Source organism: Pleurodeles waltl, chromosome 4_2, assembly GCF_031143425.1.
Source record: "Pleurodeles waltl isolate 20211129_DDA chromosome 4_2, aPleWal1.hap1.20221129, whole genome shotgun sequence".
Taxonomy (NCBI): Eukaryota; Metazoa; Chordata; class Amphibia; order Caudata; family Salamandridae; genus Pleurodeles; species Pleurodeles waltl.
The window spans coordinates 125,797,524-125,816,953 of NC_090443.1; the positions used below are offsets into that span (position 1 = coordinate 125,797,524).

Below are 19,430 nucleotides of genomic sequence, written 5' to 3' on the forward strand. Positions count from 1 at the left end.
TACACAGTATTCACAGAAATAGAAAACTGGCCGCTCGCTAAAAATGAGCCGAGAGTGGAACTTGCTCACATACTACTTTGTTGAAGAAAAAGGGGCTGCGGTTTCCTCTGGAATCACAATACACACAAGTAGGATATTCATAAATAGGTTGGCTCTTTAGGAGCATTACCAGTGGTAAAGTAAAGTTACTTAATTTTAAGAGAAGGGCTCCTTCATGGGTATCTACACTGCATTTATTACCACTGACTTTTCCTGACTGACCAAGGTATCCCAAGCCTGAGCTCTTCATTTGTCAGTGCTTATCCTAAGGCATATTCTCTTTAACCATCTGTTTGAAATATGTAGTTTTGTAGATTCACATGCTCTGCATAATCCTGGCATCTAGGACTGGGCCCATACGAATTAAACGTATTTTTCTTCGTTTGATGCAAGCTGTGGCTCCACTCTTGATCCACAAAGCACCAGCTTCTCCGCTCCGAGAAGAAGTAGTGAAATGAAGAGCTGTGTTAAAGAAATAGGGAATTGTGAAATGTAAAAGGAGTGGGTGAAAATGAGAAAGAAACAGCTATTATCATTGATGGCTTCCAGTGAGGAAGGTGTTTACATGTGACTGTGGCAGTACAATTTATGAACAGATAGCTACTGGGTAGTGCCAGTCAAAGACGCCGAGACTCAAAATCTAGGCTCAATTTAGGGCTCAAAGCCTGAATCCTGTGGCAGCAGTGGGCGTTTTAAGGGTTGAGGCAGACCTTGTAGCACCTGCTGTTCTGAAGTGAAGAAGGGAGTCTACCAGGTCTTCAAGCTCAAGGGGTTTTACACTGACCGCTAATATCTCCTTTGCCTTGAAAGCTTCAGAGAAGACGGCCTTTGTACTCTTACCTCCTTGAGCTTCTGGAATGTCAGAGGGCCCAGCCTCTATCTCGTCAGTGCAGAGGAAGTCTTCGGCCCCCAAGTTGTAGGGCATTTTGGAAAAAGCTTGCAGCTCCATCTTGTGGTAAACCCACCACTACTGCCTTTCATGCCAGGGAGTTTTCTTGCAGCAGAAGGCATGGCAGGTATCACAGGAGGTTTTTCACGTAACTATAACTCACGCTCTAACGTAATTATACCTAGCACTCTAAGGTGACTATAACTCGCGCTTTCACCATGCACAGTTAATTACTCTACATATTATATCACTGATGACATCTTCTATCCCATTTTTTAATTTATCACTGCAACATTTGCAATAAAATTATTACTCAGACAACTGTGCATGGCGAAGGCGCAAGTAACAGATACCTTAGGGTGCAAGTTATAGTTACTTGAAAGAACTCCAACTATAACTGCTGAATTTCTGTGGATTTGTGCGAGTAAATTCAGAACCTAATCCCAATGTAACCTTCGGTATTATATATATGGAAAAAGTCACTTACCCAGTGTACATCTGTTCGTGGCATTAGTCTCTGCAGATTCACATGCTGTGCACATCCCGCCATCTGGTGTTGGGCTCGGAGTGTTACAAGTTGTTTTTCTTCGAAGAAGTCTTTTCGAGTCACGAGACTGAGGGACTCATCCCATTTCGACTCCATTGCGCATGGGCGTTGACTCCATCTTAGATTGTTTTCCCCGCAGAGGGTGAGGTAGGAGTTGTGTATGCTAGTAATAGTGCCCATGCAATGGAGTGAATACGTATGTACATAATGAAGTTTAAAGTAATATATTTACAAATGTTCAAGATCAACTTCTAAACGGCTACAGGCTCCCGGGGAGGCGGGTGGGCGCATGTGAATCTGCAGCGACTAATGCCACAAACAGATGTACACTGGGTAAGTGACATTTTCCGTTCGATGGCAAGTGTAGCTGCAGATACACATGCTGTGCATAGACTACTAAGCAGTTATCTCCCTAAAAGCGGTGGTTCAGCCGGTAGGAGTTGAAGATGTTTGAAATAATGTTCGTAGTACAGCTTGACCTACTGTGGTTTGTTGTGCCGTTAACACATCTACACAGTAGTGTTTGGTAAATGTATGAGGCGTAGACCATGTTGCTGCCTTACATATTTCGTTCATTGGAATATTTCCTAGAAAGGCCATGGTAGCCCCTTTTTTTCTGGTTGAGTGTGCCTTTCGTGTAATCGGCAGCTCTCTCTTTGCTTTAAGATAGCAGGTTTGAATACACTTAACTATCCATCTAGCAATGCCTTGTTTAGAAATTGGATTCCCTGTATGAGGTTTTTGGAAAGCAATAAATAGTTTTGTTTTTCGAATTAGTTTTGTTCTGTCAATGTAGTACATTAGTGCTCTTTTGATGTCTAATGTATGCAGTGCTCTTTCAGCTACAGAATCTGGCTGTGGGAAGAACACTGGTAATTCTACCGTTTGATTCAAGTGGAACGGTGAGATCACTTTTGGTAAAAATTTTGGATTTGTCCGTAGAACTACTTTATGCTTGTGTATTTGAATAAATGGTTCTTGTATGGTAAATGCTTGAATTTCACTCACTCTTCTTAGAGATGTGATGGCAATTAAAAATGCAACTTTCCATGTTAAGTACTGCATTTCACAAGAGTGCATGGGCTCAAAAGGTGGACCCATGAGTCGTGATAAGACAATGTTGAGGTTCCATGAAGGAACTGGTGGTGTTCGTGGTGGTATAATTCTTTTTAGGCCTTCCATAAATGCTTTTATGACTGGTATCCTAAATAATGAAGTTGAGTGTGTAATTTGCAGGTAGGCTGAAATTGCGGTTAGATGTATCTTTATTGAAGAGAAAGCTAGCTTTGACTTTTGCAATTGTAGTAAGTATCCTACTATATCTTTGGCAGATGCGTGTAAGGGTTGAATTTGATTATTATGGCAGTAATAAACAAATCTTTTCCACTTATTTGCATAGCAGTGTCTAGTGGTAGGTTTCCTAGCTTGTCTTATGACCTCCATACATTCTTGTGTGAGGTTTAAGTGTCCGAATTCTAGGATTTCAGGAGCCAAATTGCTAGATTCAGTGATGCTGGATTTGGATGTCTGATCTGTTTGTGTTGTGTTAACAGATCTGGTCTGTTTGGTAGTTTGACATGAGGTACTACTGAGAGGTCTAGTAGTGTTGTGTACCAAGGTTGTCTTGCCCATGTCGGTGCTATCTGTATGAGTTTGTTTTGACTCAATTTGTTTACTAGATATGGAAGGAGTGGGAGAGGGGGAAAAGCGTAAGCAAATATCCCTGACCAGCTCATCCATAACGCATTGCCCTGAGACTGATCTTGTGGGTACCTGGATGCGAAGTTTTGGCATTTTGAGTTTTCTTTTGTTGCAAATAGATCTATTTGTGGTGTTCCCCACATTTGGAAGTAAGTGTTTAGAATTTGGGGGTGAATCTCCCATTCGTGGATCTGTTGGTGATCCCGAGAGAGATTGTCTGCTAACTGGTTCTGAATTCCTGGAATAAATTGTGCTATTAGGCGAATGTGGTTGTGAATCGCCCAATGCCATTTTTTCTGTGTTAGGAGACACAACTGTGTCGAGTGTGTGCCTCCCTGTTTGTTTAGGTAATACATTGTTGCCATGTTGTCTGTTTTGACAAGAATGTGTTTGTGTCTTATTATGGGTTGAAATGCTTTGAGCGCTAGAAATACCGCTAACAGTTCTAAGTGATTTATGTGAAACTGTTTTTGCTGTATGTCCCATTGTCCTTGGATGCTGTGTTGACTGAGGTGTGCTCCCCACCCTATCATGGAAGCATCTGTTATTACGTATTGTGGCACTGGGTCTTGGAAAGGCCGCCCTTGGTTTAAATTTATACTGTTCCACCATTGAAGCAAGATGTATGTTTGGCGGTCTATCAACACCAGATCTAGAAGCTGACCCTGTGCTTGTGACCATTGTGTTGCTAGGCACTGTTGTAAGGGCCGCATGTGCAACCTTGCGTTTGGGACAATGGCTATGCATGAAGACATCATGCCTAGTAGTTTCATCACCAGTTTGACTTGTATCTTTCGATTTGGATACATGGTCTGTATCACATTGTGAAATGTGTGAACTCTTTGTGGACTTGGAGTGGCAATCCCTTTTGCAGTGTTGATTGTTGCTCCTAAGTATTGCTGTGTTTGACACGGCAGAAGGTGTGACTGTGTAATAGTTTGTGGAGGATTTCTATGACAAAATTTGTGTGTTGTGAACACCGTCTTAGCGTGTTGGTTTTGATTAACCAATCGTCTAGGTACGGGAGCACATGTATTTGTTGCCTTCTGATATGTGCAGCTACTACTGCTAGGCATTTTGTAAAAACTCTTGGTGCAGTTGTTATTCCGAATGGCAACACTTTGAATTGGTAATGTATCCCTTGGAATACAAACCTTAGGTACTTTCTGTGTGAAGGATGCATTGGTATATGGAAATATGCATCCTTTAGGTCTAGTGTTGTCATGTAGTCTTGTTGTTTGAGCAGTGGGATTACGTCTTGTAATGTAACCATGTGAAAGTGATCTGATTTGATGTAGGTATTTAATGTTCTGAGATCTAGTATAGGTCTCAGACTCTTATCTTTTTTTGGGTATCAGAAAGTACAGGGAGTAAACTCCTGTGTTTATTTGTTGTTTTGGTACTAACTATTGCTTCTTTTTGTAGCAATGCCTGAACTTCTAGTCCTAGAATATCTATATGTTGTTTTGACATTGTGTGTTTTCGGTGGGATGTTTGGAGGGAATTTGAGAAATTCTATGCAATAACCATGCTGGATAATTGCTAAGACCCAAGTGTCTGTTGTTATTTCCTCCCAATGTTTGTAAAACTTGGTTAGTCTCCCCCCCCCCCCCCCACAGGTGTTATGTGTTGGGGATTTGTGACCTTGAAGTCACTGCTTGTTTGGAGGAGTTTTGGGACTTTGGAACTTCCCTCTATTCCTTTGAAATTGTCCCCCTCTACATTGTCCCCGAAAACCGCCCCGCTGATACTGGCTCTGGTAAGTGGGCTTTGTTTGTGAGGTTGTGGCTTCTGTGGTTTGCCCTCGAAACCCCCCTCGAAATTGTGTCTTTCGAAATGTGCCTCTGCTCTGTGGGGAGTAGAGTGCGCCCATGGCTTTGGCCGTGTCAGTGTCTTTTTTAAGTTTTTCGATCGCAGTGTCCACCTCCGGCCCAAACAACTGCTGTCCGTTGAATGGCATATTCAGCACAGCTTGCTGTATCTCTGGTTTAAATCCTGATGTACGCAGCCATGCATGTCTCCTTATTGTTACAGCTGTGTTGACAGTTCTAGCAGCTGTGTCTGCAGCATCCATTGCTGACCGTATCTGATTATTGGAGATACCCTGTCCTTCTACTACTTGCTGCGCTCTTTTTTGGAACTCCTTGGGTAAATGTTCAATAAGGTGTTGCATCTCATCCCAATGGGCCCTATCATATCTGGCTAGCAAAGCTTGCGAATTTGCAATACGCCACTGGTTTGCTGCCTGTGCCGCCACCCTTTTGCCTGCAGCATCAAATTTTCGACTTCCTTTATCCAGAGGTGGTGCATCTCCTGAAGTATGAGAGTTGGCTCTTTTGCGCGCTGCTCCCACTACAACAGAGTCTGGTGTTAGCTGTTGTGTAATGTACACTGGGTCTGTTGGTGGCGGTTTATATTTTTTTTATCTACTCTTGGACTAATGGCTCTCCCCTTAACAGGCTCCTCAAACACTTGTTTGGAGTGTTTTAGCATTCCGGGTAGCATAGGAAGACTCTGATATTGGCTGTGTGTGGACGACAGTGTATTAAAAAGAAAGTCGTCTTCAATGGGCTCTGAATGAAGGCTGACATTATGAAATGCAGCTGCTCTTGACGCCACCTGTGCATAGCCTGTACTATCCTCTGGTGGCGATGGTTTAGCTGGATAGCATTCTGGACTATTATCTGACACTGGTGCGTCATAAAGGTCCCATGCATCAGGGTCATCTTGACTCATTCCTGTATGAGTTGGGGATTGCATCATTGGTGGAGTGGCTACCGGTGATGGTTGCGGAGAGTGATGTTGGGATGGGGGCGGTGTTACTTGTTTAGCCACCTTTGCGTGTGGCTGTTTGTCTTTGTCTTGGAAGGCAACCTTGCGTTTCATTTTTACTGGAGGAAGAGTGCTGATCTTCCCTGTATCTTTTTGAATAAAGAGCCGACTTTGTGCGTGATCTGGCTCTATTGCCTGTAATTCCTGTCCAAATCTATGTGTCTTCATTTGTGTGGACAGTCCTTGTTCCTCAGCGTAGGAACTTGTTTTCGGTTCCGAGGCCGGATATTTCGGTACCGAAACCTTTTCGGCTGCTTTTTTCGGCTCTGACGAAATCTTTTTAACTTTCGGCGTCGTGCTCTCTCGGTGCCGAATCTTCTGAGCCACTATCTCGGGCCCGAGATTGCTGTGTGCCGGTATCTCGACCGGAGTCGGATGACTTCGACACCAGCTCGCCCTTTTTCGGTGCCGATGATCGGTCACCTACTTTTCGGGTTAAGCCATGGCCTGTTGGCGGTGGCGTCCCCTGGGCTTTAGCGCTTTTCTCGTGAGTTCTTGGTTTCGACGTCTTACTCACGGTTTTCGGCGTTTCCTCGGGATCGATCTCCTCAGAGTCCGACTCCTGGGTGGAGAATGTTTCTTCCTCCTCCTCGAAACGCTCTTGTCCTGTCGGCGCCGACGCCATTTGCAGTCTTCTTGCTCTTCGGTCCCTGAGTGTCTTCCTGGACCGAAACGCTCGACAGGCCTCACAAGTATCCTCCTTGTGTTCTGGTGACAAACACAAGTTACAGACCAGATGTTGATCTGTATATGGATACTTGTTATGGCATTTTGGACAGAAGCGGAATGGGGTCCGTTCCATCAGCCTTGAAGAGACACGTGGCCGGGCCGACCAGGCCCCGATGGGGATGGAAGAAAACCCCGAAGGGCCACCGGAGCTCTTCTTAATTCGGTGTTGATCTGTTGTAACTAACCAGATACCGAACGCAAACAATACCGACAATTTTTCCGAGATTCTAACTAACTTTCCGACCCGAAACACGGAGCGAAAAGGAACACGTCCGAACCCGATGGCGGAAAAAAAAATCAATCTAAGATGGAGTCGACGCCCATGCGCAATGGAGTCGAAATGGGAGGAGTCCCTCTGTCTCGTGACTCGGAAAAAGACTTCTTCGAAGAAAAACAACTTGTAACACTCCGAGCCCAACACCAGATGGCGGGATGTGCACAGCATGTGTATCTGCAGCTACACATGCCATCGAACATATATATACACACACACACACATATATATACACACACACACACACACACACACACCTATACACACACACCTATACACACACACCTATACACACATATATATATATACACACACATATATATATACACACACATATAAATAAAATATATATATATATAAAAAAAATGGCAGTCTCCAGTAGGTAGTTATAGATAGGACCTAGTTTTCATAGGAAAAGCATTTTTTCAATTGCTAATAACGTTGATGAATCTTCACAACATTTTTCCCAAGCAATTTCCCCAGGGATTTAAGAACACAACTACAGCCCAAATCCCTGGACAGAAATACACCAAATTTGTCAGAAAATTAGATCTTGGTCCAGAAAGATCTCCTTTTGTAATATGGTGTAAATCTGTTCAGTAGATTTGGTGCAGTTCACGTGTTGGCACTGGGTGCACTGGATTCCAGGAGGTCCTACATAACCTATACATCCCCGCAACCAGAAGGGTCTAGCGGACGTAATGGTATACTGCTCTTTAAAAATAAAAATAATAAAAATAAAAATAATAAAAATAAAAATAATAAAAATAAAAATAAAAATAAAAATAATAATAATAATAATAAAAATAATAATAATAAAAATAATAATAATAATGAAAAAAACAGCCATTGTGACAAAGTGACAGATGAAAATATTACAAATGCCTGTTTTTTCCTACTCATTTTCACTATTTCTTTATAGTTCAACGTTTATTTTCCTTAGGAAAACCTTGAGGGATATACACATATGATCCCTTGCTGAATTTGGAATTTTGTCTACTTTTCAGAAATCTATAGCTTTTCTGTATCATCAATGGGTTCACACTGGTTTCCTCCACAAACTCCACAAACATCTGGCCCAATCGCGGTTCGTTAACCACCACTGCACATTTATCTCAGTACCCTACCAGATCTGGACCACGTTGGAGAGACTCCCCTGATGCTGTGCCCATTAGAACTTCAGGTACCAATGCAAAACCTGCAAATGCCATCAAGCAAGTGTCACCAGCAGGATGCAGGAGGCCATGAGGCCCACCAGCCTCAGTCATTCTCACTGAAATCCAGGACAGAGGCTGAAACATCAGTATCATAGCCTAAACATACTGGATTCACAGTTCAGGAGCATAAGCCTGAACCTGCACTGTTATCCAGAACAGCTCTGATGAAAGGGCGCATCTGAGAGGGAGTCAGGAGTAACTTTGGCACGTTTTAGTGAAGCCCAAGCAAATGCAGGAGGGCCTGTCGTAGTCTGGAGGTGGGAGATGGCAGCCTGGGGCGAGCTTGCCTTCAATAGCCAGTCCTCGAGATAGGGGATGACTGATACACCCGATCTCTGCAGATGAGCTGCAACCACCGCCATCACCTTGGTGAACACCCAATGGTGTTCGTAAGACCAAAGGGAAGCACGGTGAACTGAAAGTGCTTATGACCTGCAGTGCACCACAAGTAACATGTGGACAGGTAGGGCAGAGATTTGTAAATAAGAGTCCTTCAAATCCAACACTGCCATCCAGTCTCCTGGGTTCAGGGCAGACAAGATCTTAGCCAATGTGAGCATCTTGAACTTCTCCTTCTTGAGGAAGAGATTGAGGGCTCAGAGGGCTATGATAAGGCAAAGACCTTTGTCCTTCTAGGGGACCAGAAAGTAGCGGGAATAGCAACAACATCCGACTTCTGCCACTGGAACCCTCTCTATGGCCCCTCGGCCAAGACAGCGACAACTTCCTTGTCGAGAAGGGGCAGATGATCCTCAGTCATCCACTCTTAAGATGGTGGCATGCATGGAGGGGTAGTTTTGAAGGGGAGGAAGTAGCTCTTTCAGACTACCTGTAAAACCCACCTCTCTGAAGAACTGGACTGCCAGTGGGTGCAGGTGATAGCGAACCCTGCCGCCAACAGGTCCTTGGTGGGGAGGGAGGCAGACTAGGAGGGTTTAGAGGCTGCTGCTGTGGAGGGAGGTGGGTGGCTTACTGACCAGATCACTGGCCACCTGACCCACAAGTTTGGCGAGTCCGGTGCCCTTGACCACACAACAGCTGGGCAGCATGTGTGGCACGGCGGCTCAAGGGGAATTGGCACAGTTGGTAACACCTTCAGTAGCCACAAAAGGGGCAAAAGGGAGACTCAGGGGCGGGGGGAGGGTAGGGTAGGTTACGATAGCCCGTCATACGGCTGAAGGACCGGGATGTAGCACAAGAATCCTTGATGCGCTCGAGCACCAAGTCTGGCTTGGGTCCGAAGAGAAGGGTGCCACCAAAGTGCATGACCATCAGAAAAGCTTGGACATTCCCCAAAAAGCCAGATGTCACAAGCCATGCATGGTGCCTCAGGACCACTGTCATAGAAACCACTCTAACTAGCGAGTTGGTCATGTCCAGTCCACAACTGGTCGTGAACTTAGCTGCCTCTCTCCCTTCGGCAACAGCCTGAGTGTGTACAGCCTGGGCTTCCACTGGACCTGTGGCAGCACTTGAGCAACCCAGCACGTGGGAATAACAGCACAAAAGGCATGCGGAGTTCGCAGACCACAATGCAAGGCCGGCAGAAGAAAAACATCCTAAATGAATCCAAACTTTTGAATTCCCTATCCAAGGGAGGTAGAGGCTTGGACCACCAGGGGCGGGGTGTTGTGTCAGAAAACTTAGGTCCCCAGGTGCGGGTGATGGTGATGGGCAATCGTCCTGTTCACAGGAGCCCCTGTGCTGGGTTTGGACCACGTACCTATAAGGACATCACCAAGAGCATCATTGAACAGGAGCAGGGGTTCTGAGCTGGAAGCTCTGGGTTGCAGCACCTTCATTAGGGGATTTGTCTTGACAACCACCAAGGCTAGCTGAGGGTCCAGGACCTCAGCCACCCTCCTCTCCATGATTGCATAAGAAGTTCCCTCCTACATAGCCATGATAGGGTGAGAAAACATCCCAGTACCTCGAGATGTGCCCAGTCCACTTGGCTTTGCCTAAGTCCTCACACCAGCCTATTTCACCTTTGTATAGTTGGTATTCTAAATGGTCTAACGACCCCTCCTATTCTTCCCTGAGGCCTCCAGGGCTCAGGATCCAAACTTGGAGACAAAGCTGGTGCCGGAGTCGGGCAACACCCATCCTGCTTCGTGTCAGTCGGGGATGATAATGGGGATTGCACCACCGGCAATATCGGGATTGTCATCTGGCGAGGTCAAGGTGGTATGACAAGTGCGGGTCCGGATCCAGGACTGGATCCCTGGGAGCCCATCGGCACCGAGGCCGAGTCACCGGTGCAGAACCCAATGGGGCCCAAAGGCGCTCCAGCATGGTCGGACTGCCTGAAAAAGAGGCACATGGCCTCATAATACTCTGATTTGAGCAGGGGTTGCTCCAGCCCCCGGAAATTCGAGGAGGCGCGGAGTTGGCCCAGGTGCAGGTTCTGAAGAACGAGTCCTAGAATGACAACATTCTGCTCTCACGCTGGCCAACGGACAAGGAGAAGTCAAAAGCGATTCGACTTCTTACTTTTCTTCTTATGCCTCAACTTACAGATCGCCCTGAGGACTTGGAGTAAGATGATAATGACTTTGGACTCCACGACCAGTCCCAGGACCTTCCTCTCAACCAAGACCTCAACCTGCGTGGGGTTGCATGCCAGGCTTCCTTTAAGGACTGCTCGGAGCAGGATTTCGGGTCATGATTGCGCTCCAGGAACCACCAGCACATAACCCGATGACAGGAACTGCAAGGCTTGAAATAGGTCTTCTAGAAAACATCGACACCAGGAAAAATTCTGAAAAAATAACTTGACAAAAGTTGACAAATAGGACCAGTCAAAAAGTGAATGAGGGACTGTAAAAAAGTCATTCTTTTTGGCATGGTTACCCCCCACTTTTTGCCTGTTGTCTGTGTGCTTAGACTGTTTTCACTGGGATCCTGCTATCCAGGACACCCGTGATTGTGCTCTCTCCTTTAAACTTGGTTACCTTACACCCCACAATAGGCATACTGGTGTACCCCTGTTAGTCCCTAGGGGATGGTACTTGGGTATCCAGGGCATTGTTACCCCAGAGGTCCCCCCATGGACTACAGCATGTATTATGCCACCCATGGGAGCCCTTGCAAACTGTGCCTGCAGGCCCCCTCCCCCAGTACTGCTCGTCCTGCGAAACGGCCAACGCTGATGCAGCCCCTCAGACAGGATACTGCCCTCCTGCTGCTTGGCTACTCAAACAGGCTAAGACAAAACAAAGGTTTCCTATGGGAGAGGGCTGCAACATCCTCTCCCATAGTAATAGGTGTAACAAGGCTGGGGAGGGGTAGCCTTCACACGCCACAGTTTATTTTGACGTGCACATTTGGTGCCCTCCTTGCATAATCCTGTTTGCACCAGTCCAGGGAACCCCCGGCTCCTACTCTGGCATGAAACTTCACAAATGAAAGGGGAGTGACCACTCCCCAGTCAATCACCACCCTAGAGCCTTCTCCAGATGGCCACTTCATTCTGCTATCTTGATAAATAACATGGGCAGAGGCCCCTGGGAGCATCTGACTGGTCAGGTTAGACAGATGTCAGTGACCCCCCTCTGATAGGCAGTCACCTTGCAAAGTGACTAAGCCACTTTTTGGGCTATTTAGGGACTCCCTTGCGGGTAGATCCCCAGATTTGGTGTGCAAGACTCCACCAGGACTCCTATGCAATGACCTCTTCTGCTCCTGGCCACCGGAACTGCTGCTGGACTTCACAGGAACTGAACAAGACTGCACCACCGAGATGCACTTTGCAACACTTCCACGTCTCTGCATCCTCTGGGGTCAGCAAGGCTTCAGCTGCACTAAAGAAGCAATCTCCCTTCATCTGCAAGCACCTAAGGTAACAATGTTTGGCTGCTGAGATTTGCTGTCCTCTGGATCTATGAAAATTCTCCAACACTGGTGTTGGTTCTGAAGGGTACCCTCGGTCCTCTCTGCCTTCTATCCAATTTGGGAGACAGTGAGGCTTTGCCTCTTCCTCCAGGTTGGAATCCCTGTGCACTGTGACTGCTGCAGCAACCAAGGCTTGTTGACCACTGCTCCGAGGGATCTTCAGCCTCCAAGTAGCCCCAGCCCCCAGCACTACCTCTGGAAGGACAGTCTCATCAATGTGGGACTCCTCTTTAGGTGTGCTGCCTGGGCCTCACTGCGATTTACTGTGACTGCTCCCAATGTTTTGCTTGGTGGGCTCTGACTGTTTCTGCTGGCTCTCCTGTCTACTGAGGGTTAGCCCAGACTCCCGTCCAAGGGTTGAGTCCCCAGGATCTTGCTGGTCCTCTCCAGCTTGCAAATCTTCTTCAGCTCCAACTTGCATTTACTTACGCTTGTTGACCACTGACCCATCTGCAATTCGGCGACCATCAAGGGACAGCTCCTAGATGACTTCAGGGACTCCACTGCAGCTCCTGGACTCCACAGCTGGACTTCACCCATCACCGTCGTCCTGTGTCTTCAACCACAGAAGGGTGGCCATAGCTTCCTGCCCCTTCTGGACTCTCCTTCATGGACTGGATTCTGCCCCTTTCTTTTACAGGTCGTTTTCATCTGGAATCCACTGCTGGGTTTCAACAGTCTGGTCCTGTTCTTGCATTGTTCCAATCCTAAGTCCCCCTGTTAGCCTATGGGACGACCGGGTAACTTACCTCTGCTCTCCTGGTCGCTGGGGGCCTTCTAGATACCTCTTGGAGTTCCATACTCTCCTAGCCCTTGGGTAACTACTCCATATCCTCTGGTGGGGGATCCACTCTTGCATTCCACTATTTTAGCCCCCGCTATTTCTATTTTTATGCTAATTACTAGTACTCACCTGTGTATATTTTGTGTGTACTTACCCCCAGAGAGGAGGTATTGTCTACAGTATTCTAGTTCAGTGTTACTATAATAAAGTACCTTTATTTTAGCAACACTGTGTGATTCCTTCCATGTGTGATAAGTCACGGTGGGACTACTGTGGTTTTGCAAGGGCTTCACAATCCTCCTAGATAAGTCTTGGCTGCTCACCACAGCTACCACTAGAGAGCCCTGGCTTCCTAGACACTGCTATACTTACTAAAAAGAGGTGCCTGGAAATTGCATAAAGTGCCAACAACATAGCTGTCCACCACACACCAGGCCAGCCTCCTACAGGGGTAGCTCTCTTCGGATCAGCACCGGCTGCCGTGGAAAGAAAAGAACTGATGTCACACTTGGGTGGCGCCTATATAGGAACCATGAAGTCACTTCTGGCACAGATGGCAATGGACTGACACCACCCACTGGCACGCAGGGGTACTGTTCACTAAAATCTTCTGGATCCATTCTGACACTGGAGAGAAATCAAAAGTAAGAAATCTGCAGCTAGATGTCCCTATCAGAACTTCTTTGCTCTTGTGTCTGCTGCATCTAAGGCACAGTGAAGGTTACATTAGATATTATCCTTCCTTCCTCTACCAATTCTGTCCCTCTCTGCTTCTATTTGGTCAGATACTTGAGTAAATCTTGCCTCTCATCCCATTGTGCCTTGAAAGGAGGCCTACTCAATTTGCTATCCTGCAATGATTGGCTGCTTGTACTGCCACACGCCTTCCAGTTGTGTGGAAATTCTTGCTCTCTATCAGTGGAGGGAGCTTCACCTGTCCCCTGCAAATCGTTCAGTTTTCTGGTAGTATGTGCCAGCAGAGAATCAGGCGGAACATGTCCTTTGATTTATGCTGGGTCGGATGGTGATGGCTTATACTTTGTCAATCCTTGGGGTCAGGACCCTTGATGTTAATGGTTGCTTAAAGATTTCAGCTGAGGGCTTAAGCATGCCCTTCAACATTGGCAAGAATTGTACTTTACACTGCGATATGGATAGTGTTTTCATGACAAAATCGTCCTTATCTTCGAGTGTGTGCATATCTACCTCATGGTATTGTGAAGCCCTTCGCAGGACTTCACAGTAAGTTGTTGTGCCGCCTGGTGGATGGGATTTAGAGGGGTAAAGGTCAGGGTCAGTATCATCTTGAGGGCCTATGTCATAGCTATCCCACGCATCATCAGGGTTACAATGAGGATCTGGAAGATATGGTTATTTATATCGGTCAATATTATCCACTGTGCTAAGCTCCCCTAAGGACGACAGTGCAGGTGATCCACTGAAGACTGGGAAGTTTGTTATCAAACGTCTCAGCATAATAAACCCACTCTGATGCGAGTGCTGGATTTATTGTTAAATGCACACAGAGGGCATCTTGGAGATGCCCCTTGTATTTCACCCAACCCTTTAGTGTAAGACTGACCGGTCTGTGCCAGCCTACTGTTAACAGACATGCTTCTGACCCCATTGGGTGATAGTCTTTGTGCTCTCTGGAGTCAGGACCAAAGCCTGCTCTGGGTGGAGGTGCTACATACCACCCCCCTGCAGGAACTGGCACAGCTGACAGTGAGCCTCAAAGGCTCAGGCCTCCTGTTACAGTGCCCCAGGGCTCTCCAGCTAGTGGAGATGCCCGTCCCTCGGACCACACCTTACTTTTGGCAGCCAGCTCAACGGGAGAATTAGGAAAAACAAGGATGAGTGACCCCTGCAGCTAGGACCACCCCGAAGGTGTCCAGAGCTGAAGTGATTCCCCTCCTTGCAGAATCCTCCATCTTGTTTTGGAAGGAGGCTGAGCAATGGGGATAGGAATGTGCCCCCTCCCCCAAAGCGAGTGGGCACAGGCAGGGTGTAGCCACAGTCAGGGACAGTAGCCATTGGCTACTCCCCGCTAACTCCTGTAACGCCCCTAAATCTACTATTTAGGGGCATCCCTGAACCTTGCTCTTCAGATTCCAGGCGACCTCAAGAGGAAAAAGGACTGAAGAGCTTTTCCCAGCAGTTAAGACTCCAGGTGACAAACGAGTCAGTCCTACCAGCCTGACTGCAACAATAAGACTCACGCTACAAAAAGGCGACGCATCCTGCAGGACAAACTACCTCTACAAACCCCCAGGACTGCCTGCCCAGCAGAGGACCAAGAACTCACAAGTACAGAGGCCCCCATCCACAAGAAACAGCCAAAGAGAATTCCAGAATCATCCAAGATCCGTAAGCTCTGGCCACTCTGGACCAGTGGACCACCTGGACCCGGGCCGTGGGGTATCAGGTGCAACGAAGGTCCCCAGGCAATTCCGACCTAGAGTCCACCCTAGGTTGACTCTTCCTGGCCAACATGACAACGCCTGCAGCCTAAATACGGAGTACTCACCTGATCGCAACCAGATCCAAAGAAGATTCAACGCCTTAAGGTGTGTTTGGTGCTGACCTGTGGCCTGGAGTTAGTCATTGAGTGTGGTATGGTAACCTGAAGGACTTGGAGATTGTTGAAAACTCTTTTATAAAGTCTATCCTCAGAATACCCACCAGTTACCCTACGATGCCTCTCCGTATGGATGTGAACTTACTCTATAGCACATATAGCTGCGCTGAAACCAATATTATACTGGATCAGAATATGGTCCCTGGATACACTTAGCCCATACAGGACATGGTTGAAAGCCCTGATCAGTGAAAACTACACAGGAAAAATCCCATGGTGCAATTATGTTAGAGCTAGTCTGATCAATTTGGGGTTGGCCTATTTTTGGATGGTCCCTTATGATCTACCCCAAAATGCGGCATATATTGTCAAGGATGCATATTGGCAGTGGCTAAAATTGGGCAAACTAGCAGAGGTCTCTTTAGGTAGCTTGACAGATAAGTTTACATCAGTCAAATGTCACTACGAATTTGAATCGTATATGGACTTGATCACATTTCCCCGAGCTCGTGCCCTTTACATTAGATTCAGGCTACGCTCGTTACCGCTACGTTCCTTTACTTGCACCTGGTCTAAAGATAATCCTCATGCTAACCTTTGCGCCCGATGGGCTGCAGCCTTCTCGAATGTAGTGCACACATACTATTCCATTGTCCTGCTTATGATAAACAACAAATCACACACCCACCCCCTACACACCCACCCACACCTACCCCCCTACCCACCCCGCCACCCCCCCACCCACCCACCCCCACACCCACCCCCCTACCCACCCACACCCACACCCACCCCCCCTACCCACCCACACCCATCCCCACCCACACCCACCCACACCCATACCCACATATACACACCCACCCCCACCCACCGCACCCACCCCCCTACACCCTCACGCACCCACCGCCACCCACCTACCTACACCCACCCCCCTACACCCACCCACCCCCCTACACCACTACATAACACCCACCCACCCCCATGCTGCTTTAAAGCAATAAAAGATAATCACAAGGCGAGACCTCCGGGAGTGCAGCGTTTTTTTGTTGTTTTCACACACATATATACATATACACATATACACATATACATACACACACACACACGTATATATATATATATATATATATATATATATATATATACACACACACAAACATATATATGGAAAATGTCACTTACCCAGTGTACATCTGTTCGTGGCATTAGTCGCTGCAGCTTCACATGCTGTGCGCATCCCGCCATCTGGTGTTGGGCTCGGAGTGTTACAAGATGTTTTTCTTCGAAGAAGTCTTTTTTCGAGTCACGAGACCGAGGGACTCCTCCCATTTCGACTCCATTGCGCATGGGCGTTGACTCCATCTTAGATTGTTTTCCCCGCAGAGGGTGAGGTAGGAGTTGTGTATGCTAGTAATAGTGCCCATGCAATGGAGTGAATACGTATGTACATAATGAAGTTTAAAGTAATATATTTACAAATTTACAAATGTTCAAGATCAACTTCTAAACGGCTACAGGCTCCCGGGGAGGCGGGTGGGCGCATGTGAATCTGCAGCGACTAATGCCACGAACAGATGTACACTGGGTAAGTGACATTTTCCGTTCGATGGCATGTGTAGCTGCAGATACACATGCTGTGCATAGACTACTAAGCAGTTATCTCCCCAAAAAGCGGTGGTTCAGTCTGTAGGAGTTGAAGTTGTTTGAAATAATGTTCGTAGTACAGCTTGACCTACTGCGGCCTGTTGTGCAGTTAACACATCTACACAGTAGTGTTTGGTAAATGTATGAGGCGTAGACCATGTTCCTGCCTTACATAATTCGTTCATTGGAATATTTCCTAGAAAGGCCTTGGTAGCCCCTTTATTTCTGGTTGAGTGTGCCTTTGGTGTAATAGGCAGCTCTCTCTTTGCTTTAAGATAGCAGGTTTGAATACACTTAACTATCCATCTAGCAATGCCTTGTTTAGAAATTGGATTCCCTGTATGAGGTTTTTGGAAAGCAATAAATAGTTGTTTTGATTTTCGAATTAGTTTTGTTCTGTCAATGTAGTACATTAGCGCTCTTTTGATGTCTAATGTATGCAGTGCTCTTTCAGCTACAGAATCTGGCTGTGGGAAGAACACTGGTAATTCTACCGTTTGATTCAAGTGGAACGGTGAGATCACTTTTGGTAAAAATGTTGGATTTGTCCGTAAAACTACTTTATGCTTGTGTATTTGAATAAATGGTTCTTGTATGGTAAATGCTTGAATTTCACTCACTCTTCTTAGAGATGTGATGGCAATCAAAAATGCAACTTTCCATGTTAAGTATTGCATTTCACAAGAGTGCATGGGCTCAAAAGGTGGACCCATGAGTCGAGTTAAGACAATGTTGAGGTTCCATGAAGGAACTGGTGGTGTTCGTGGTGGTATAATTCTTTTTAGGCCTTCCATAAATGCTTTTATGACTGGTATCCTAAATAATGAAGTTGAGTGCGTAATTTGCAGGTAGGCTGAAATTGCGGTAAGATTTATCTTTATTGAAGAGAAAGCTAGCTTTGACTTTTGCAATTGTAGTAAGTATCCTACTATATCTTTGGCAGATGCGTGTAAGGGTTGAATTTGATTATTATGGCAGTAATAAACAAATCTTTTCCACTTATTTGCATAGCAGTGTCTAGTGGTAGGTTTCCTAGCTTGTCTTATGACCTCCATACATTCTTGTGTGAGGTTTAAGTGTCCGAATTCTAGGATTTCAGGAGCCAAATTGCTAGATTCAGTGATGCTGGATTTGGATGTCTGATCTGTTTGTGTTGTGTTAACAGATCTGGTCTGTTTGGCAGTTTGACATGAGGTACTACTGAGAGGTCTAGTAGTGTTGTGTACCAAGGTTGTCTTGCCCATGTCGGTGCTATTAGTATGAGTTTGAGTTTGTTTTGACTCAATGTGTTTACTAGATATGGAAGGAGTGGGGGAGGGGGAAAAGCGTAAGCAAATATCCCTGACCAGCTCATCCATAACGCATTGCCCTGAGACTGATCTTGTGGGTACACCTGGATGCGAAGTTTTGGCATTTTGAGTTTTCCTTTGTTGCAAATAGATCTATTTGTGGTGTTCCCCACATTTGGAAGTAAGTGTTTAGTATTTGGGGGTGAATCTCCCATTCGTGGATCTGTTGGTGATCCCGAGAGAGATTGTCTGCTAACTGGTTCTGAATTCCTGGAATAAATTGTGCTATTAGGCGAATGTGGTTGTGAATCCCCCAATGCCATATTTTCTGTGTTAGGAGACACAACTGTGTCGAGTGTGTGCCTCCCTGTTTGTTTAGGTAATACATTGTTGTCATGTTGTCTGTTTTGACAAGAATGTGTTTGTGGCTTATTATGGGTTGAAATGCTTTGAGCGCTAGAAATACCGCTAACAGTTCTAAGTGATTTATGTGAAACTGTTTTTGCTGTATGTCCCATTGTCCTTGGATGCTGTGTTGATTGAGGTGTGCTCCCCACCCTATCATGGAAGCATCTGTTATTACGTATTGTGGCACTGGGTCTTTGAAAGGCCGCCCTTGGTTTAAATTTATACTGTTCCACCATTGAAGCGAGATGTATCTTTGGCGGTCTATCAACATCAGATCTAGAAGCTGACCCTGTGCTTGTGACCATTGTGATGCTAGGCACTGTTGTAAGGGCCGCATGTGCAACCTTGCGTTTGGGACAATGGCTATGCATGAAGACATCATGCCTAGTAGTTTCATCACCAGTTTGACTTGTATCTTTCGATTTGGATACATGGTCTGTATCACATTGTGAAATGTGTGAACTCTTTGTGGACTTGGAGTGGCAATCCCTTTTGCTGTGTTGATTGTTGCTCCTAAGTATTGCTGTGTTTGACACGGCAGAAGGTGTGACTTTGTGTAGTTGATTGAGAAACCTAGTTTGTGGGGGATTTCTATGACATATTTTGTG

The 19,430-nt window shown here is 46.2% G+C and overlaps 1 protein-coding gene across 3 annotated transcripts in view; it reads right to left on the reverse strand.

Moving 5' to 3' along the window:
* Nucleotides 1–19,430, reverse strand: part of SPRYD3 (SPRY domain containing 3) — a 472,005-nt gene that overhangs the window by 291,679 nt on the left and 160,896 nt on the right. The gene's annotated exons all lie outside the window — the stretch shown is intronic.